This window comes from Pteropus alecto, unplaced genomic scaffold, assembly GCF_000325575.1.
Source record: "Pteropus alecto unplaced genomic scaffold, ASM32557v1 scaffold25, whole genome shotgun sequence".
Taxonomy (NCBI): Eukaryota; Metazoa; Chordata; class Mammalia; order Chiroptera; family Pteropodidae; genus Pteropus; species Pteropus alecto.
In genome coordinates this window covers 37,775,315-37,797,511 of record NW_006441955.1, presented here as the reverse complement: position 1 = coordinate 37,797,511, position 22,197 = coordinate 37,775,315, and the positions used below count along the sequence as shown (strand labels likewise).

The 22,197-nt window shown below is 36.0% G+C and overlaps 1 pseudogene; it reads left to right on the top strand.

The window, feature by feature from the left end:
- The window catches only part of LOC102895689, a 153,408-nt pseudogene that overhangs the window by 4,385 nt on the left and 126,826 nt on the right, over positions 1-22,197 (top strand).

Here is a 22,197-nt window from a genome sequence, read left to right as displayed (position 1 = left end):
TATATATATATAAAATATATATAACTGTGATATATATGACGCATAAAACTAAATAGGTGTATTAAATCTATTAATCTATTAAAATATTACTTTTTTTGTTCATAGGATATACTTATGTTCATCTTTATTAAATATCATCAATTAGTTTCCAACGTGGTTATTCCCATTTATACTTTCACCAGCAGATTATGAGATTTCAGAAAATCTCATTTATTTCCTATTAAAATTGGAAGAGCTTGTCTACTATTTTCTCAGGGCCACATTCTCCACTATTGTGTTCTGTAAATAAATCAATAAATAATTTCTAATGGCTATGAAACCCACCACGTCAACCATTCTACTCTCCTAATATGGAGTTACTGGATTTGTCATATATCTTAACTCTCACCAAAATCTTAAATAAGAGATGTCAAATATTAATCAGCGAGCCAGTAGTAAAAGGTCTTTAGGTTCTAGTTCCCAAATCATATGGTCAGATATCCTATCACTCTACAAAAATATAAGCCAGGTTCAGACACCTAGCATCACAACAGAGGTATTGCACTAGAGTTACCCAATCCAGCCTGGAGCCTTGTACTCGATGTGGCCGTCAGACCAACAGCACTCACATCACCTGAGCAATGCTAGCAATACAGAATCTCAGCGTGCCACTCCATACCTACTGAATCTGAATCTACATTTAGCAAGATTCTCATTATAACTTAAGAAGCACTGTACTACAGAAGAGTTGTACTGCAAGGAGAAGCCGCAGATGCCGAATTTCAATGATCATGAATTAGTAGAGCTTGTGGGGCAGTTCACAGCCTAGCCACAGACATCTACAAAAAGCCAATTTGCCCATCCCATCTTTTTACCTCCTGCTTGACTTAAGTCATTAGTGTCCAAAGAGAGAAGATCAGAGTTTATTGGGACAGCATTCTTTCTCACATACATATCATTCATTTTAAGTAATTGGGATCACTTAAAGTTTTATATACGGCATTTAAAAATACTTAACATTAAATCATAAAGTTTTCTATCTTGGATAGTATCATTCTGATTATTTCATGAGACTAGATTCCTAGAAATAGAATTACAATGTCAAAGGATAGAAATATTTTAAATGTTTTTAATATATAATGTCAAATTGCTTTCCAGAAAGGTTTAAAAAAATTTTAATTACAGCAACACTATATGAAAATGTCTGTATCACAGTATTATAAGCATAATCATTATTATTCACTTTTTGTATCACAGTATTATGAGCATAATCATTATTAGTCACTTTTAAAGTCAAAAGTAGATGCCCAACATTGTTGTATATGTGTTTGCTAACTAGCAGATTTGAGCATTTTCATAAAAAGGTGATTCTCATTATTCAGAGTAGCTATTTGAGTCCTCTTATTTCGGTAAATCTAGCTAAACTATTGTCAATTTTGCTATCTTTTTCAAAAACCCAACTCTTGATTTCATTGATCTTTTCAACTGTTTTTATCTATTTCATCTATTTCTGCTTTGATCTTTGTTATCTTCTATCTGCTAACTTTGGGTTTAGTTTGTTCTTTTTCATGTTCCCTGAAGTATAAAGTTAAGTTATTTATTTGAGATCTTTCTTCTTAATACAAACATTTACTGCTATAAACATCCCTCGTAGCACTGATTTTGTTGCATCTACAAGTTTTGGTACTTTGTGTTTCCATTTTTGTTTGTTTCAGTACAGTATATTTTTTTTATTTACCTTTTGATTTCATTTTTGATCCATTGATTGTCCACAAGTGTGATGTTTAATTTCTACATATTTGTGAATTTTCCATTGACATCTGTGTGGTCCTTGGTGAGCACCACAGGTAGTGTGCGGAGCTGCAAGGGCTGTTGGGGTTCCCAGCAGCTAGGGATCAGAGCAAGTAGCAGCAGTGGCTGGAGCTGGTGATATGCACATGGTGGGCTGTGAGGACTAGCTGTAGGTGCCTTGTAGTAGCAGTGGCCAGTAGCAAGCACATATGTGGTGGCAGGGGGGGGGGAGGGGCGTGCAGGGCAGGCACCAAGTTCCAGGGTCAACTGAACGTTCACTGGTAACTCTAGGAGCCTTAGATGTCAATTTGCACTACCATGGCTGCTGGGTCTCACCTTAGTCACAGGGCAGTGAAGACCAATGATACAGCAGTGATGGCCAATGGTTGGACTCAGGCCAAGGGCATGCAGGTGCACAGCTGGAGGGACTAGCTATAGGTGAGCATAGTGGTGCAAGCCAATGACAGAAGGTAGAATCTTATCTGGGACCACAAGCAGCTGCAGAGACCCTGTCTCCTTTGGCATAATCTCCCCTAGGCATGAGCACAGCAGTGGAGGCTGGTGATGGGAATTTGGCCAGTGGCATACAGGCTGACAGTTAGAAGGGCTAGCATGCACATGGAGGTAGAGTCAGTCATGGGTTGGCATCTTGCACTTGCACAGCTATAGAGGCCTTGACTGACTGCCAGGATGGTTCCTGGGCTCCAGCAGAAATCAGGTGAGAGGGCATGGAGAGGGACTCAGGCAGCTGGCATTAGCCAATTTGAATACCTGTGGTGTGAAAGATGGTGAAATCTGCAGTGGGTCCATGGTGCTAGCTGTTGGTTCCTCCAGTGGCAAAAGCCGTGGGGTCATGTGCAGAGAATGTCACTGGACACTGTAGTCATTCCCACTTAATGGCTGACATTGATAGTTCCTGCTTTACTTCCTTATTCCTAGCTATATTTATAGGTCTCAGAGCTGCCAGTCTCTGGGTCAGGTGAAACCAAATCGTATCGATCCTTTTTGCAGTGTGCTGAAAGGCTGAGAAAGCTGATTTCTCACCTTCCCTTCCTCTCCTGGAGAGGGGAAGTCTTTCTAACTGGGGAGTTCCCTGTTGGTGCTGAGCAATGCCGGCTTAGGGGATGGGATGATGCAAGCAAATGAAGTCTTTCTTTCCTTTTTGTGCAGTTATTATCAAGTTTTTTTTTCTTTTGTGTTGATGAAGTTTCTTAAGTGGACTCCAAAGCCCTCCTATAGCTGTTTTTATTTGTGTAGGTCTGTCTCAGTGTGGATCTTCATGGGGAGAGTAGTCTGTAGTTTTCCACTCTGCCATTTTGGTGATATCTCTTCTAAATATTTTAATTCATAAATGAATAGATAATATATTTTACTGCTTATGTTCACTTCTGGGATAATAATTTTCAGCTAGAGAATTATGCTAAGTAAGCCTGCACCTAAGGCTAATAATTAGTGTTAATATTTCTGCCTTGTTCTCCTCACGGTTTTCCTCAGCCTTTGAAAATCTCTACCTTGAATAGCATTTCCATTAGCTACAACTTGTATTTCATTTTATGGTGCCAGTCTCCTATTCTTATCAGAAAGGCTAAACAGAATGTATAACCTACTCCTTAAACTGAATACTTTCCTTCCTAACACATATAGGGTTAGCACCATTTGTTGTGCCTTTTTCTACATGTATTTGATTTCTTCCTTTTACATGTATTTGATCTCTTCCCCAAATATTTGTTTTCTCATTATAGTACCCTAAAACCTATTATGTGGGATCTCCCATAGTGAAAAATATCAGTAATTTCAGAGAATGCCAAAAAAATCAACTGTTCAAAAAAATCTTATCTACTGTCACACAACCTAGCCATAATGTTTGCTGAAGCCTCACACTCATGAAGGGCTTCCACAGCCTAAGCTCTGTGTGTTTGCTCAGGTCTCTTGTGCACTCACTCAGGGTCCATATGAAAATAGACACCCACCTTTGAACTCAGTGCCTTAAGCTGTGTCACTGCACAAGTCAAATACAGCATGGAGGTTCAGTTTCCCAGTTCAGCTATAATCATAAAAGGCCAAATGGAAGAATGAAAAACCAGCTTTATTGCAAACCATCAAGATTTAATTTCACATAGCCTGGTCTGCAGAAAAACTTCAATCTCTAAGTTTTATCATACTCCCTAGATCCCAGTATTTTTTCTATTCCTCAAGGTTCCCCAAATGCACTAACTATTGAATTATGAGAAGGCTTAGTAAATAACAGCCTGAATTGCAAGCAAAATGAGAACTTAGACAAGAGAGGAAGGCACTACAACATGGGAGAGTATGGAAGAGCCCTGTGGGTCTGCTTATCCCCATCCTCACACTTTGCACGGAGGTCTGAGCCTCATATCAGCCCATCCCCAGAGGACTCTGTCTGGAAAACAAACACACTCTCATCTTTGCTTCATTACGGTCTGGGGTGGAGGGAGATAGAGAATGATGTTTAAATAATTAAATCTGCCAAAAATTAATAACTGTTGCTCATCATTTACACAAACACTTCTACCTTGGCAGGAAGGAATGAAGGATGGGAACAAGAAGCCAGAAGTGCTCTGGAATAGAGAGGTATACAAAAGAAGTGCTCCTCCTCTAACACTCGCCTGATATGTTTATCACAGAAAGTAATAACATAATGATGGAAGATGCTGAAATATGGTAAAAATTCAAATTCTGTGAAGATGAGGATGATGAACATGATGATGATGATGATGATAATGATGATGATGGTGATGATGATATCATTACTGACTAGATTAAGAGATAGAAAATCTGGTAGAGGGGTAGAGAAGTTACTTGCAATCTAGAGTAAACTCATATTCATTTTCTCCTTTCCTCCACTCTAAGATCCTACAAAAAAAAAATAAAAGATTATAGCAGAATCGTAATATTACTCACCTTGGCAAGTAAAATATGGATTATGTCATTGGCTTTTTTTATAGAGGTTTTTATTGTATCAACAGTAATCTTAGGGCTTCTTAAAAACTCAGTGGATTAGGGCCCCTCTCTATGACTGATCTTTCCTTTTGGAAGCCAAGGTCCCACAGATATGCACCTGGGAACAATTTCTCTACACAGTATTTTGATCTGAGTATGAAAAGGATAAAATATACTGCTTAGGAATATGAAAATAAGTCCAGGGATTTCCAAAGGGTAGAGATCAAGACTTTGGGGGATCAAAAGTTGTTGGGAGGTTACTCTTTTTGTATAAAATTTGGATTCATAACACAAGATTTGTGAAGAGAGTGAGTATGTTCTGCCAGTACCTTGAATTTCTTTCAGAACTAAGGAATTTTAACTGAGACCAGATCCCACAAGAGAAGAAAGGAGACTGTTAAAGGTCGCGATGTAGAAGAGACCAAAATGACCAGAATCTGCCATTGAAAATGTTTTCTGAAGGGGCATTACCAAAGCCATGGTGAATTTAGAAGGAGAAAGAGGAGAAAGGAGAATGGTGGGGCTATTCATTTGTATGTCTGGTAATGAAACTCTGGATGGCTAAAAAAAACAAATCTTTTTTATGTCATTTGTGTGTGTGTGTGTGTGTGTGTGTGTGTGTGTGTGTGTGTGTTTAAAAAACTGCTCACTATTATTAGGCCTCCAGATGATAGCAGTTCCTCCTATAACTGAAGCACTCCTACCTGTTAAGGAATTCAAGTCTATTGAAGTTTAATGAATTTACTCATTACTGTCATCTCTTGAGATTCATATTATTTAGGCTCCAGACACAAAATCATATATTCCTTAATCTTTTTATATTTCTACCTACTCTGCAGGTATCACGTTTTAGGATCTGTCTAGAATCAGGAAAGACTGCCTTATCTGTTTGTTCATACTTTAATGTCTTTAATTGTAATAATATAGAAATTTTAGAACACTGTGAAAAAGAAGTACCAAAGAACTTTAGATGTCTTCTTATTCCCTATCAAATATGTCCCAATACTTTCTTTTCTGCTCATTGTCAGTAGTTGGAAAAATGCAGTCCACGCAATCTAGATCTCTAAACTGGGAGATGCTGCAAGAAATTTCAGTGTGTGAGAAACAGTCTACTGCTCCAGGAAAGCTGAGGGTGTATCCTCACTCTGTTTTCTAATCTTTCCCATGGAAGAAATGGAATCTATTTATAGCCTCCTCCAATTTAATCCCATTAGACTTCCTGCAGGTTAATCTCAATAATGTTTACACAAAATGATCTTCTTTTCTGTCAGGATAAATAGGGTAAGGGCTAAGCCACTTTGACTAAAACAACCAAAAATGTAGTGGATTGACAAAGATTCTTTTCTTACTCAGACAAAAGTGAGGAGTCTTAGTTGGCAGGGTGGCTCTGCTCCAGATGGTCATTCAAAGATATAGATTTTTCTCTCTCATTCCTTCGTTATTCCAGACTGTTGTGCATTTCTGCATGCTTGAAACTGAATTGTAAACATGTCTATAATCTAGCTCACAAGAACTGGAAAGAGAAAAATATCAAAAGCAACAATTTCCTTTTAAGCAAGTAAAGCTGAAGTTGAAACATATGTAGTTGTAAGATTTTCATGTTTTACTTAAAGATGTAAACTACTGAACATTTAATGAATAAGTTATATTAATTCCACTATCTCTTCCAGAAAATAGAAGAGGAATAACATTTCCCAACTCGTTTTGTAAAATTTGCATTACTCTAATACCAAAGACAAGTACATTACAAGAAAATTCTAGAGCCATATCTCACATGAATATAGACACAATAATCCTTGACACAATATTAACAAATCCAAATACAGCATTATATACAAAAAAAAAAAAAGAAATCACATCACAACCAAGTGGGATTCATCTAAGAAGGCAAGACAGATTTAAGCATTCAAAAATCAGTCAATGTAATCTACCATATTAACAGACTAAGAAACAGACAGAAACTTATATTGACATCTCAATAGATGCAGAAAAAACATTTTATAAAATTCAACATCACTTTATGATTAAAAAAACTCTTATCAAACTAAAAATAGAAGATAACCTAATAAAGTGCATTTACAATAAAATAAAATAAAATAAAACTTGTCTAATACTTAACAATGAAAGACTGAATACTTTCCACCTATGAACTGAAAAAAGGTAAGGATGTCCTCTGTCACTTCTGCTATTAAATATCATACTGTAAGTCCTAGCCAATAAAATAAGATAATACAAATTAAAAAAGGCATAAAGTTTGGGAAAAAAGAGATAAAAACTGTCTTTACTCACAGACAAATGATTGTCTATGTAAAAGATACAAAATATTTAATAAAATAGCTCTTTGATCAAATAAGTGAGTTTGGCAAGATTATGGGATACCAAGTGAACATACAAAAGTTTATCATGTTTCAATATATCAGTTATGAACAACTGGAAGTTGAAATCAAAAAAGAAAATATTTAAAATAGCACTCCAAAATATGAAGCTTATGTATAAACCCAAGAAAATGTGTGCAGAATCATTATGCTCAAAACTACCAAACACTGATGAAAGAAATCAAGAAGATCTAAATGAAAGGAGATATCATGTTTAGAGACTGGAAAACCAGATATTATGATGACGTCAATGGTCTTACTTGGTGTACAGATCCAATGCAATCTCAATCTAAATTAACAAACTTTTTTTTGTAGATATTGACAAATCGACTCCAAAATTTATACTGAAGTCAAAGAAACTCAAATATCAAAAATAATTTTAAAAAGATGAACAAATTAGAAGATCATAATATCCTATTTCAAGATAATATATAGTTACAGTAATCAAAGTAGTATGGTTTTTTATTAAATAAATCAATGCGACAGACTAGAGTCTAGACTAAGAAACACAAAATGATAGTCGATCAATATTTGACCCAGGTGAAAAGAGAATTAAGTGGAAAGAGGCTAATATTTTCAACAAATACTGCTAGAACAATTGGATATCCATTTCCAATGTGAACAATTTGAATCTTGAACTGCACTTTGTTTATTTTACAAAAATTAATTAAAATAGATTATAGTCTTAAATGTAAAGTCTCAAAATTATAAATCTTTTAGAAGAAATGATGGAAGAAAGTCTTTGTGACCTTTGGTTAGTCAAAGGTCTTACATTTGACACCAAAAGCACGATCTGTAAAAAAAAAAAAAAAAAAAAAAGAAAAATGGATTTCATAAAAACTCAAAACTTTTTCACTCTGAAAGACATTGTTCAGAGAATTATTTTTAAGTCACAGATAGGGAGAAGATACTTGCAAATTACACATTTGACGAATGTGTACACATTTGTAATGTGTAGGGTTTAAGGGTAGGTGGAGATTTTAACTACAAAAGGGCAACATGAGGGAGTTTTTAGGGCAATGGAACTATTCTTTGCCTTGTTTATAGTGGTGGTTACAACTGTGTTTGTCAAGTCACATAGACTGTATGTCAAAAGAAGTGAACTTTAGCATACATAAATTAAAAAATTAATTAAAGGAGAAAAGATGATGTGAGTTGATAATGTTTTTAACTACGGTATAGCTGTATGGATATGTACCGGCTGAATAACAACTTACAATAAGACTAATAAAAATACAAATGAGAAAAAAAATTAAAATAACCAAATAAACCATTTTTCAGGCTTTTATTTACTTGAGGAAGTGCTTGATTTCTTTGCTGGCTTGTCTTGTCTCTTTGGGGCTATGGCACTTCCAGGAGAAATTCTAGAAATGAACTGAGTCTTTCTCCAGAGAAAGACAAAGGACGACCACAAGAAATATCTCACAGGATGGTAAACTCCTAAGTAGAGCCAATGGCATTGGTAGAAAATCAAGGTTAAAATTTCTAAAGTCTTCACAGATCCTATGTTGACTGAAAAATAAGCATCTCATGTCCCCAGACACCCAGAGACAGATTGCATAGCTTTTTACTTTTCAGAGAGAAAATAGGACCTACTGAGGAGAATAGAAGTTCATGTATCTTTTAATATTCTGTCCCTGCCTTTTACAGTTGCCCCTCACAGACCAGAACCTCTGGAAAAATTTGCTATAAGTAGGCTGACCTAATAACCTTGAGTGGGAGGATAACTTTGGCAAATGTAGAGGATTATTTCTGAAGTAGCACTGTGAAATCAATGCAATGATTTATAGAAGCTTCATGTTCCCTGATCAGGAAAACCACATTTAGGAAAAACTATCCCAAACTATGCTAGTTTTGTCTTGCTCCCTCCCTGTCTCTCTACACTGGCTTTCTATTTCTCTACACTGGCTTTCTTCCTTACTCATAGCACCCTTCTCCTCTCAATCCTCCCTAACAGCCCTCCACTTTAGAACTCAGTTCTTGTATGTATTCATTTAAATCAATCTACTACCTATTCCAAAGGCACATGGATACTTAAAACTTTTCTAATGACAAATGACAGGTATAAGACACCTGTTAAAACACCTAGGCCGTTGAGAAAAGTTTGAGAAGTTTGGGAAATCATGTGTGGGTGTGTAGAGGGTTGCTTATAAACAACTCCACATGGATAGTTTTGCTAAATGAGGACAGCCTTGTGGTTCACACTGTTAAATACTCCTTATTCAACTAGCAGGAAGTTTCAAACATCAGAGAATTTCTCAGCCATGCAATAGCTGTTTAGGAAGCAATTTGCCAGATGTCTATGAGAGTTAACTCACTTTAGGTCCCTATGCAATCAGGCCCCTGGTTAACAACTTCAGTAGTAGTTGTCTGGTGCAATATCCTTTATCTAGAAATGGTCCCTGAATGACATTATAAAGGAGAATGATGAGCACCCTGGCACATGGTGATAATGAACTCAAATTTTATCTTCAATTGTACAGCCTCCAAATAGGAGAAGTGGTTACACATCATACGTGTGCCATTAATATATGTTTAGTGCAATTACTGGTCAGAAGTTCTTTTCATTAAAAAGAAACATGTCAGAAATTACTCAGTAACCGAATATGTGCTAAAGATGTTGTGATGCTTTAGAATTTTGGAAAACAGGATTGGGCTTCTGAAACATTGCTGAGCTCACTCTGTCCCATCTTCTTCCAAGGAGAGAAATAAATAAAGCAAAATAGTCACCATCTGGGAAGGAAATTACTAGTAAGACATACGACAAAGATCAGTGTTGGAAGGGATCGCGTATTTTAATTACATGTACAAATAACTTGGTACTGAGAACAAGATTTGCAGATTACATTAAACAGTGGGGGAGGCACAGTATAGTAAATAATAAGGTATCCAAATGCCAAGCAGTAGACAAGGATTTACATTAGTATGTGTTATTGTGGGCTTAGAAGATGGAAAATGCAGATAAGTGTAAATAAATGTCAAATAATGTGCCCAGTGACCAAGAAATATAGAAAGTGAATTTGAGATTAGGGGAACAGTGCTAGCAGCATAACAATCAGGAGGGGAAGCAAACACAGGCTTGTCACAACCAAAACAGCTTCCAGGAAAGCCAAATATGTTTCTGTTCAAATTATAATGGAAGGGAAAATCTACCGCACCTTGCCTCGTACACAAATGTCCACCTAATGCTTTCTGAGCACAAAGGCATTGTGCTTCTCCATTTAATTCATTTTAGATTTGCAAGTGTCATTTCGCTGGTATGAAAAAGAAGCACAGGGTTATGGGGGTGGTTTTACTTAGTTCTAGCTTTGTCACTGGCCAGCTGGTCAAACTTGGTCCAGTTTCCTCATATCTCTGGCTTCAGTTTTCTCATCTATAAAATGATAACATAAGCTCGGTGATATCTCTCACATTTGTTAGAGGACCTCTTAGCCAACCTTGATGCCAAATGGTCACAGAGAGCTGTGTTGTGGTGGCCCCAACACATGCTGGGGCATGGACATCTTGGGAACTTAGCTCATGGAGAAAACATTTGTTACATGTTGAATCAGTGCTCAAATCGACTTTCATGATTCAGTTCATCCCTTGTTGAAATTCCTTTTTTAAAAAAGAGTCTTTATGATTTCAAATACAGAGGTCCTTGATTTACAATGTTTCGACCTATGATTTTCCTACTTCACAATGGTGCAAAACTGATACACATTCAGTAGAAACTATACTTTGAATTTTGATCTTTTTCCTGGGCTAGGATATGCTGTATGTAGCTACTCTCTCATGATGTTGGGCAGCAGCAGCAAGCCACAGCTCCCCGCAGCGCTTAGTCAGCCACGTTATCATGAGGGTGAATAACTGATACTCTATAGTTTAGTATTAAATGCCTTTTTGACATAGGATATTTTCAAATTACGAAGGATTTATTGGAATATAAGTCCATCATAAGTCAAGAAGCATCTGTATATATTTTCAAATGGAAATCCAGAAATCAAGGGAACATTTGATTTATTAAAAGAGAAAGATTGATTTTAATTGCCAACGTTGTTTCTTGCAAAAATGTCTCAGAGTTTAGAATCATTTGAAAGCCACTTGTTGAGAATCCCTACTTGGAAAGCAAGATTCTTTGCTGTCATTTTCCAAGGCATCTACACATTATTTCAATCTTCACAACAATCCTTTAAAAATTGTTAACACACTACCCATTTTATAGATGAGGAAATCAAGACACAGAGAAGTGAAATGTCTTCTATACAAGGTCAAATGGCCATTTTCTTAATTATGTAAATATTTTAGATAAAAATGCTAAGAATAAGGTGACTCTAATACAACCTACATAGAAAATAGCCTGAATGTTCCAGGTTCATTCCTTAGAGTAGTTGCTAAGGACCTATGAACTAGATTCAGACACACTGCTTTGTGGATCCTGGCTTCCCCACTTACTAGTTTGGTGACTTTAGGCAAGTTCCTAATGTTTCATTGCCAGGTCTGTAAAATGGCAATAATCATAATACCTACTTCATAGTACTATTGTGAATATGAAATGAGATCACACATTCAAAGTAATTGGCATGTAAGTGAATCCAAGCCATGAAGTATGAAGAACAACATAGAAAAAATAAATTAAGACAGGCCTGAAAAGTACATTTTAACATATGTAAAATGAGATTCAAAAGGAAATCTTTTTGCAGAATTTTAATAACATAATACAAGAATGAGAGAAAAGAGTAAGATACATAACTCTACAGCCAATAATATTTTGTTTATAAACAGTATAAATGTCTGATGAAAAGGTTAGAAAGACAACTACGAAGCATTTGCAATATTCACTCCCTTTGTGGAGAAATTATTGAAGATACATTGATGAATATTGATTTCCTATTTCAGTAGTCTTGCCAGAAAAGATGAGCCTTCTGGTAAATCATTTCATTTAACCAATGGAATACTAAAAATTACCTCAAGTTTATTTGCCTCGCACTTCAGTGATAAGAATGAGTTGACCTAGTCTGGGCATTGTGAAAACAAGTGTGTGCTTAACCAGTGAACTCTGCAAAGAGCTCAGCATAGCAAAAACATCCCACTCAAGGAGGTTCTTCATTAGCTTGTGTCTTAATAGTACTTCTATTATCATTGGATATATAAAAACAAGAAATGGAGACTTGAGAATTGAAACATAGTTTTAAAAGCACATTATGACTTTTTCAATGTTTGACTAAAAGAATACAGACCCAGAGAGGTTATGTGACTGGACAAGGTCCAGTAGCTGGTTAAAGGTACAGCTCAGTCAAAGTCCAAGTCTTGTGATTTGTAGGTCCCTGGATTTCGCCAAGCATCCTGATGTCCAAGTGGAAGTACATTTATAGGGTTAATTTATAGATTTATAGTGATTTATAGAGTTAAAATTGCCTTATTATTATTACATATTATATATTGATATATTATTATATATTAATGGGGGAAAAGACACAGGTTTCAGCATAGTTACCAAAAATAAGGTATTTAAATCCAGAATAGTCTTTTAACAAATCAAAGCTGCTTTGCCTTTCTATTCAAATGAAAACAATATCAAAACAAACAAAAGAGTAACCAAAAAAACAAACAAACAAAGCCCTTATAATGCAGTTTTTGCACTGATAACAATTGTATTCTTATCTTTGAAGGGCACAAATGTGCGCTGTGCTATTCAGTCATCAAGAAATATTAATGGAAAGAGGATAAATATTGATTCACATAACAATTACATTTTTCTGAAGGGCAAAGTAATATGGCTTGTATAATCTCAGAGATTTTTTTTTTTAATTACAGGCAGGAACTCCAAATCCTCTCTTCATAAACTCTTCAAATAATAAAAGATAGGCTCATAGGCAGATAGAAAAGCTAATGTGGGCAAAATAATTAAGATTCAGGACTATAAGGAGCTAGGAAGAAATCTGGGCTTTTAGCGTGAGGACTAATAGAGTAATTATGAAAAAATAGAGACAGTTCCCTGGAAAAGAGAGGAAAAAGACTAAGACCTAGTGATTTCATTCTCCAAAGAGTAAAACGATCTGCCTCTAAATTTGATATGCAGAGCCCACTGCCCCACTGCAGATCATTGTGCACCTTGTTTCTAAGGAGCAACTCCAGTTCTGAAATTTGAGCAGCAATTAAGAATAAATAGCTTCTAGGAAGGCCACTTTGACATCTTGCTTGTCTTCACAAGAAGAATCCATCTTCGCAGCTTCCAAATTCTCTACCCAAGGCTACTGTTCAATCTTAGAAACAGAGAGATCTGAGCATTGAGAGTCATATCAATTATATTAAAGCGAGCAAGTCCTGTTCCACCTCAGTAACAAGCCAAGTAAGTTGATGTGGTCACCCAGTAATTTACCTCTTCATCAAGGAACATGAAAATCCTAAAGAATGAAGGACATAACTTGGAAGATGACACGGAATAATAACTGCAAGCTACACAGGTTTATAGCTGGGCAACATAAATAAAAGTTGAAAGAAACAGACCTAAGAAAGTATTTTACACATTAAAGAAAAAAAAATCCGTAATTGCCTTTCGTGTAAGATTGTTAAAGGCAAAAATCCAGACCATTTACAAAGCAATTAGGTGTTATCCTGGGGAAAACATAACATTAAAAAGATTACAGTCAATCGTTCAAAGCCTTTTCTTGTGCCCTGTAGGGTCTTGTGCTTTAAATGTGCGATTGAGGAGCTGACCTACTAGGGATTTCTGATGAGGTTCCCTAAGCCAAGATGCTGATAGCAGAGGACAGCTTCATTACCGGCTGATAACAGCCCAACTCTATTGCTTATTACAGACCTGAAGTGCCCCCAAACATAATTGAATAGTTTTCCCCATCTGAATTCCAACATCATTGCCAGTCATTGACAAATGACAAACAGAGGACAAACAGCATTACACAGAAATTCCAAAGATACATAAATAAGTAGAGGAGAGTAGATTCAAACTATGAAGGGCGAGAGAAGGTAAAAACAAAAGATAGATGAACAGCAGAGATTTTTTCCCTGACTGCACTAACCTTGCAATCACCTATTCTGTCTTCCTTAGAGCACTCTTCTTTATCAACTGAAGCCTCTTATTCCAGAGTTTTCTCACCTTTGAGCCATTAAATAAAAACCAGGGTCTAGTGGTCAGAATGCTTACTGATGTGGCTCACGGGGATTTTTCAACTGGAAACCCCAGTCATGAATTTCACCCTTTTAACAAGAATGCTGCGCTTGGTATCTTATTCTCTGGAGTATGTGTTGGCATTATTCATTCTATCATCTGCCCCATTTCCAAACTTCCCGGTTTCCCTGAATTGCTGTTTTTTCCTCTCTGCTTCATCTTCTACCGATCTGCTGGGTCAGCATGCACTGCTGTTTGCCAAGAAATAAAATATCTATATTCCATGTACATTTGTTCTGAACATGGAGTCAAAGTGAAAATCTGTTGGCTGGTACATTTTTACCAGCTCCAGCTTTGGGGGCATGTCAATTCCAACTACTACTGTTTGTACAAATGGAAAGTAAAACTAATACAGTACCAGAATGCAGCTGTTCATTTTAAATTATGCTGGGAAAGATCAGAGTGTAAGGGGGAATCTAATATATTTGTCAGCACAAGTTTAATTAGTAGCTTCAGCTATGTCACGATTACTCAATAATGAAAAGCTTTACAGCACAATGATGAAGATCAAATATCAGACTACCTGGATTTGAATCCCAGCTCTCTTTACCAACTGTGTGACCCTCAGCAACTTATTTAAGGTCCCAGTTTTCCATCTCTCAAATGGCCATAATAATAGTATATTATAGTAGTGATTAAATAAGTTTAATCTCTTAAGAGGTTAGCACAGTGCAAAACATATTGTAAAGAACTCAAAAAATGTTAGCCGTGTTAGGAAAGTAAGAAAATGAGCTGAATTACAGTTCATTTTCCTTAAAAGATATCTTAGAAAATTAGTGAAAGCTAACTTCTAGAGCAGAGATTCTTAAACTTTAGCATGCATCAGAATCATCTGGAGGCTTTGTTAAAACTCCTATTGCTAGACTCCTGCCTGAGTATCTCATTCAGCAGGTCTGGGGTGGGGCTTGAGAATTTGCATTTCTAACAAGTTCCCAGAGGATACTGACAATGCTGATCTGGGGACTACAGGGAGAGAGATGCTGCAAAAGGAGAAAGCTGATTATCTAACTATTGGGCGCTCACCATGTGTCAGCCACTCTGTACACCTATAATATTTAGTTCATTGAAAAGCATTGATCTTGCTCTCCAGATATAAAAGCCATTTTTCTAAGTCAGTCATAAATATTGCCATTCAGTTCTAAGAAATTGGCTGGTACTGAGATAGACTCCTGGGCGAAAAAATTATTTGTACTTACATACATATGATTTGAATCAATCCTGGTCAATCACTGCACTTAATAAACAGATTTTTCGATCTCTCAGTATGCTTGTTGAATAATACACTCTTCCCTACCCTCCAAGATGTATATGTCGAAGCATTTGTCATACCTAAATAAAAAAGGAACACAGGGGAGGGAAGTAAGTGATAGGTTAGGAAATTAGGTTCATAATAACTGTTATTTTTCAACATTCTCTATTTTGGCATTAATTCAAATTTAGATATCAATAACAGTCATTAGTTATTAGTAAAATTTTAAAGAAATTTTTGTAATTTATAATAACTATTCTCTAGCTGATCATTATCAGAACTTTAAAAAATATAAACTGCATAATAAAATAGCACCACAAAATAAATTGAAAGTTTAAATCTGTTTTAAAATTTTCATGAGCATCTGGTGAAAGGCTATTAAAGAAAAAAAAAAAGAGGACATTTCCATTCACTTTCACTTAAAATATTATTCAGGGTATAATTTTTGAAGTCAGTTATATCAATAAATGCCACACGAAAGACTCGTATGAATCAGGCGACCTCATTAATGCCAGCTTCACGGTTTAAAAACATTCCATCATATTGTATGTTAAGGTGTAAGGTACAAATTAAACATGGCAATATAAATGTGCAATTCTATTTTGTCTTATTAGAAAGCATTTCTTTAACCTTCATAGCAATGACCAAGTGAAACAAGTTTTAAAATAAATGTGCAGCAACAATTTATTTGGTAAATTTTAATACCTTATGCTTCCAAATCGCTAGAGTATCTTCTAGAGCAAAGCTTCTTATAAAATGCTTTAGTCTCACTAGTACTCAAATAATAAATCAATTGCATGTTCCTACTACCAGTACCTAAATCTGTTGGATTTCTCCATTCTTATTGAATCTTTAACCCACCAAGAACATACTCAAAGAATTGCAATCTCACAAAGAAAATGCGATGCACGACTTAAGAGGAAAGCATTTCATCTCCATTTTGCTTTATTTTAAACAAATTTGACTATTTAAGATAATTTTTTTTTAAAAAAAAAAAAGAAGAAGAAGAAGTAAGTAAGATTTTGAGAGAAAGGGTTTTGTTGTAGCAATTTGAATATTTTTCCTTAACCAAAGCACAAACAAGAGGTTGTATTTGCCTTTGAAAATGGACAATAGATATTTTTCTATACTATAAACCAAAGTCTAATTTTCATGACAGTCATTGGTTAGCCAGATTATCCGTTTGGCTTTTTAGACATGAACATTTTCTAAAAACTGAAACTACTAAGACAATAAGGAACAAAATATGATGATAGTTTGCTCGTAGTATAAGGAATTCTAGGCACATCTGATGACTCTGTTCACCAACAATTATGGGAGCCAGGCTCTCTACAGAAATAACTATTCTCCGTGCTCCATAATTATTGATCTGCAGATGCTGCATATGAGCTGACTTGGGAAAGAAGCAATAACTCTAAGCCATTTCTGCTTAAATATGATTAATTGAGTTCCTCTACCTGACAGCCATTGTACTAGAGAAACAAACCAAGTTCGCCCACCCCATCCAAACCCCTTACAATTCCCCCTTCCCCTCACCTACTCCCAATCTAGGAGGTGTACAATCTCCTGGGAGAGAAAAGTTTTTTGTACAGCCTGTTCTTCTCCTCTGTCATCTGTCTTCTGCTGGCATTCAGCACATTGGGCTTCTTTTAGGTCCCAAATGCATCATGTTGCCTTCTATCCCAGAACCTGAGCATGTACTCTTTCCTCTCACTTGGAGATGCTCTCTACCTTTACCATGGTACATATTACTTTTATTCTTCAGGTGTCAGAATAATTATTGTTTTCTCAAGAAAGCTATTCCTAACTCCTTATTATATGTCCCCAAAGCTCTGAGACATTTCCTTTACAACATGTAGCACAGTTGATAATTATGTATTAATAGAAATATTTGACCCGTGTCGATATTCTCTACTTGTCTACAATATTACATACTCTTAATTGCTTACCCTGTGCCATGTACTGTGTTGGGAATAATAAGAAACAAGATAGAGTTTCTATCCTCATGGAACTGTATGCTAGTGTTAGAGAGGCACATTCATCAAATAAAGATCATAATAAATACTATGAAAGACATACCTAAGGTTTTGTAATTGAGAAAATCCTGTTTGATATAACAGTCAGGGAAGTTGATGAGATGGTGCTAACAGAAAATGTATTCCCAGCACAGGGAAAGGCCAGTGCAAAAGGCCATAAGTCTGGAAATGCTTCCTCTGGTGAAAACAATCAGAGAAGGAAAGCAGGACTGGAATTTTGTGAGCAATGAGGAGAGAACTATGAGATAAAGATGGAGTGGTAAATTAGGCAATAGATTCTATAGGTCTCCATAGTCAAAAATTTTGTTTTTAACTCTGAATCATTTGAAATAGTAAAATTTTCGTACTATCAGATCAGTAGCACAAAAAAGAAACAAGCAGTTCTGAAAGAGAAAAAGAATAGTAAGGTACAAAGAGCATAGGAAGTAATATTTGAGCCAGGCCTTAAAGAAACTTGCCAAGAAAAAAAGAAAAGGTTATTAAGTTTACATGCATGCTTTTTGCAACTGGAGAGTTCACAGAAAATTATATTGAAGAGCTAAGTTCCTTTTACAAACAAACGAACGCTTTTGATGCCCCAATTAAAACAACTCTAATAGTATCAAAGACTGCTAAGAGCAGAAATAAATATTTACTGTCAGCCTAAGTCAATGGTGTATACAATAGTCTAGATCAAGAAATGGCCAGCCAAGTGCTCAAGATATTAGACTGCTACATACGTGGCTACATAAAGTCAGATCAAGAGTGAAGTCACATGGTGGAATCCCTGGGGCAGGAGAGGAAAAGGAACTACACAAGTTGTGAATGTTTGCTTCTAGAGTCCTCAACTCAAGAAATGTCAGCAAGTTCATGTTTTCCTTCACCGCAGACAAGTGGAGTATTCAACAGGCACTAGGAATAACCCATGATTGTCATCAGGTAAAGTAACTATATAAAAGACCACCCAACTAATGGGACCATAAGCAAAAACGCTGTCATTTTCTGACCTGTCCCCTCCCTCATCCTAGACTCTACCCACCCCCCCCACCCCCCGCAAAATCTTCATTCCCTTTTAAGTAGATTATTGCTTACAGGTAAACTGTAAAGTCTATCAGAGCAGAGACCACAAAGCGTTTAGCTCATGGCAGGTGTTCAATTAATATATGTTAACTGTGCACATGATAAAAATAACTGACAACTCTATCTAAAATAGCATAAATAATGGATATCATAGTGGTTGAGGTAAAGAAATATTACTTCCCACTAGAACATTCAGAAAGGCCAGCCAGAGTAAAAGGGATCTGAGCTAGGTATTGAAGGATCGTGATGACGATGATGATGGCATATACGAGGCACTATTCTAAGTACTTTCGTGCATTAATTCATTAATTCTTATAATAATCTTGTGAGGTAAGGCATATTATTACCTTAATTTTCCTAATAAAGAAACTATAAAAAAATTAAATGAATTTTTGATAAACAGAAAAGAGCATATTAAGAACAAGAGGATCAGTAAACTCTAAATCAAAATGTGAATTATCTAACTTTTCATTGTCTGCAGTCACCTCCCTCACACAGAGACAGAGACAAGGTAAATAAATGATATTCTCCCAAATAACATCAGTATAACCTCTTTATTAAATAGCCTAAACTCAAATGGTTTTACTTTTATCCTGTCCTAGGCTTCAAAAATGTTTGGGTTTTGGAAGGCATCCTGACAGCTCCCACAGTTTTCTGCTCATTCAAATAAATAATTTCTAAATCAAACAAAATTCAATTTTAAATCCAGGTCATAACTCTTCTTTTGAATAGGGTAAAGGAGTTGGGCAGTGAGATAAAGTATGAAAGGAGAAGGAAAAAATATTTGTAGGAAAAAGGAACAGTGTGTTAGAATGGAAAGAACACAGATTGTGAGCTTAGAAATTGAGTGCTAAACACACCTCTTTTACTAATTACCTCTCCTTGAAAAAGCTGTTTAAATTCTTTGGTCCTCGGTTTCCTCTTCTGTATAAAGAGACTGGATTAGGTCATCTTTAAGTTCCTGCTTCTTTACTTCTGTGATTCACCGGTGAACCGGGAATTGAGGAAGAACACCTGTGTTTATCCAGAAGAGGAAACCAAAGCTTCTGCATGGGAAAGAGAATGGGCTGTTTCAACAATAAGAATCCCATAAATTGTCAGCTACATCTACTCTGTCACTTCATTCCTAACACTGAGCCAGATACAATGCAAGTGTGTGGCAACCTGCACTCTCCTTCCTCATGAAGTTATTAGGACATTCATTTAATTTTAATAAATTAAGAAGCTAGTTTCCATATCTAATATTAGCTGTAAAAAAAAAACAAAAAACAAACAAATAAATAAAGCCATTAAAAAACACTCACAGAGGTCACTGATGCTGACACAAGGATCATTTCATGACCAGCCATCTTAGAAGAGTCATGAGGTAATTGCTTTAAGATACATCAACAGCTGAGCAATTCGGGGCACATTTTAATGACACTTAAGCTTATCTTATTAGACCTTATTAACACACGGACAGTCAGGGGACATCTATAAGTATTCTGAGATGTTCAAGAATTTGTTTCATTTTTAAATTTTTACTTAATATCTAAGGGAACAATGGTTATCTGGATTCAGAATATCTGAGTTCTGATACTGGCCCTGCCACTGATTTTTTGTATGACTTTATGCAAGTCACTTACCCTCAGTTTCCTCATGTGCATAGTAAAGGAGCTGAACTGAGCCATCATTCAAACACACAGGTGGCATTCTACTAGGCACCAAAGAGAAAAGAATAGATAGATGCCAGTCCCTGACCTCATGTAGTTTCATGTGTAATGGGAACAAAAAGTGACTGACTGAACAAAATTGATGGGAGGCAAATTCATACTCAACTCTCTACTCCAATCCATAAGAACTATCTTTGGAGACATTCTTCCTTAGATTTCTGGAATCATGTGCCACACTTTCTTCACCCATTCATTCATCATCTAAAGTCTTCATTCCCTTCAAAGACAAAAAAAGAAGAAAATAAACATTGCTAAGAAGGTGTTTAACATACGATAGCTGCCGCCTTAGTCCTGAGAAACACATTCCAAGAAATCTAGTGGGTAACTGAAACCATAGACAGTACAGAACCCTATATATACTATGTTTTTTCTATACTATACATGCATACTTCTGATAAAGTTAAATTTATAAATTAGACGCAGTAAGAGATTAACAACAATAACTAATAATAAAATAGAACAATTATAACAATATACTTACTATAATAAAAGTTATGTGAATATGGTCTTTCTCTCTAATAACAAAGACAGCTACTAAGTGACTAATGGGCAGGTAGCATATACAGTGTGGAGACGCTAGACAAAGAGATAATTGCACAGCATGAGATTTCATCATACTGCTCTGCAATTTAAAACATATGTATTGTTTATTTCTGGAATTTTCTATTTAATATTTTCAGACCCTGGTTAACTGCAGGGAACTAAATCCATGGAAAGAGAAACTTCAGATAAGGGGGAGCTATCGTATTCCTTCCTTGATCACCCATTCAGTTATCTTGAGAAGCTCCCTTTGGATTTCTTCAGGATTTATTCAGGAATTAGGTGCTGAGAATCAGCAACATGCAGGACAACAGCAAGAAGGTACAGGTATAAAAGACAGATCTTTGTCTTCAGAAATTCATGAGTTATTGAGACCAATTCTAAAGAGTCTGGTGAGTAATAATGGAGGACAAAGGCAGTGGAAACCTCTGCATAGGAACTGTACTTTCTGGAGTGGAGTGAAGTGAAGGGACACTTCAAGGAGCAAGTGACATTATCTTATCATATAATCTTATCTTCTTCAGAGAATTTATCGAACCTAAAATAATCCTATCTCATTTGTTATCTATTCATATGATTATTTTAATTCCTTCCAGTTTTCTGTTACTGTTGTAGCAAATTACTGCAAACTTAGTTGCTTGAACAACATAATTTATCTTACAGTTCTGATAGTCAAAAGTCCAAAATGGGTTTAATGGGCTAAAATCAAGATGTTGGAATGACCGTGGTCCTTTCTGGAGACTCTAGGTCTGTTTCTTGCCTTTTCTAACTTTGAGGGGCCACTCACATTCTTTGGCTCATGGCCCCTTCCCTCCATCCTTGAAACTATGAACATCACATCTTTCTGTGTCTTTCTTCTGTTACAGCTTTCTCCAATTGACTCTCCCTTCTGCCTCCCTCCTCTATTTTTAAGGAATACATTGGACCACCTGGATAATTTAAAATAATCTCTCTTTTTAAAGTCAGCTAATTGGCATGCTTAATTCCATCTGCAACTTTAATCCCCTTTTGCCAAATAACATAACGTATGCATAGTTCCAGGGATTAGGGCATGGGCATCTTTGGAGGACCCTTACTCTGGCTGCCACATCCCCCCTTTAGAAAATAAGTTCAAGAACAGAAACTCTGTTTACTATTCTATCTCTAACAACTGAAGCAGCACCTGGCACAAGGTAGACACTGAATATTTGTTGACTGAATGACTAATTGACGATAGCAACACAAACACCAATAATAATTAATAATTATTGAGTGCTTACTATTTTCCATGTAGCTCTTTAAGCTCATGCTCTCTTTTACTGTGTGTGTGGGGGGGGGGGGTGGC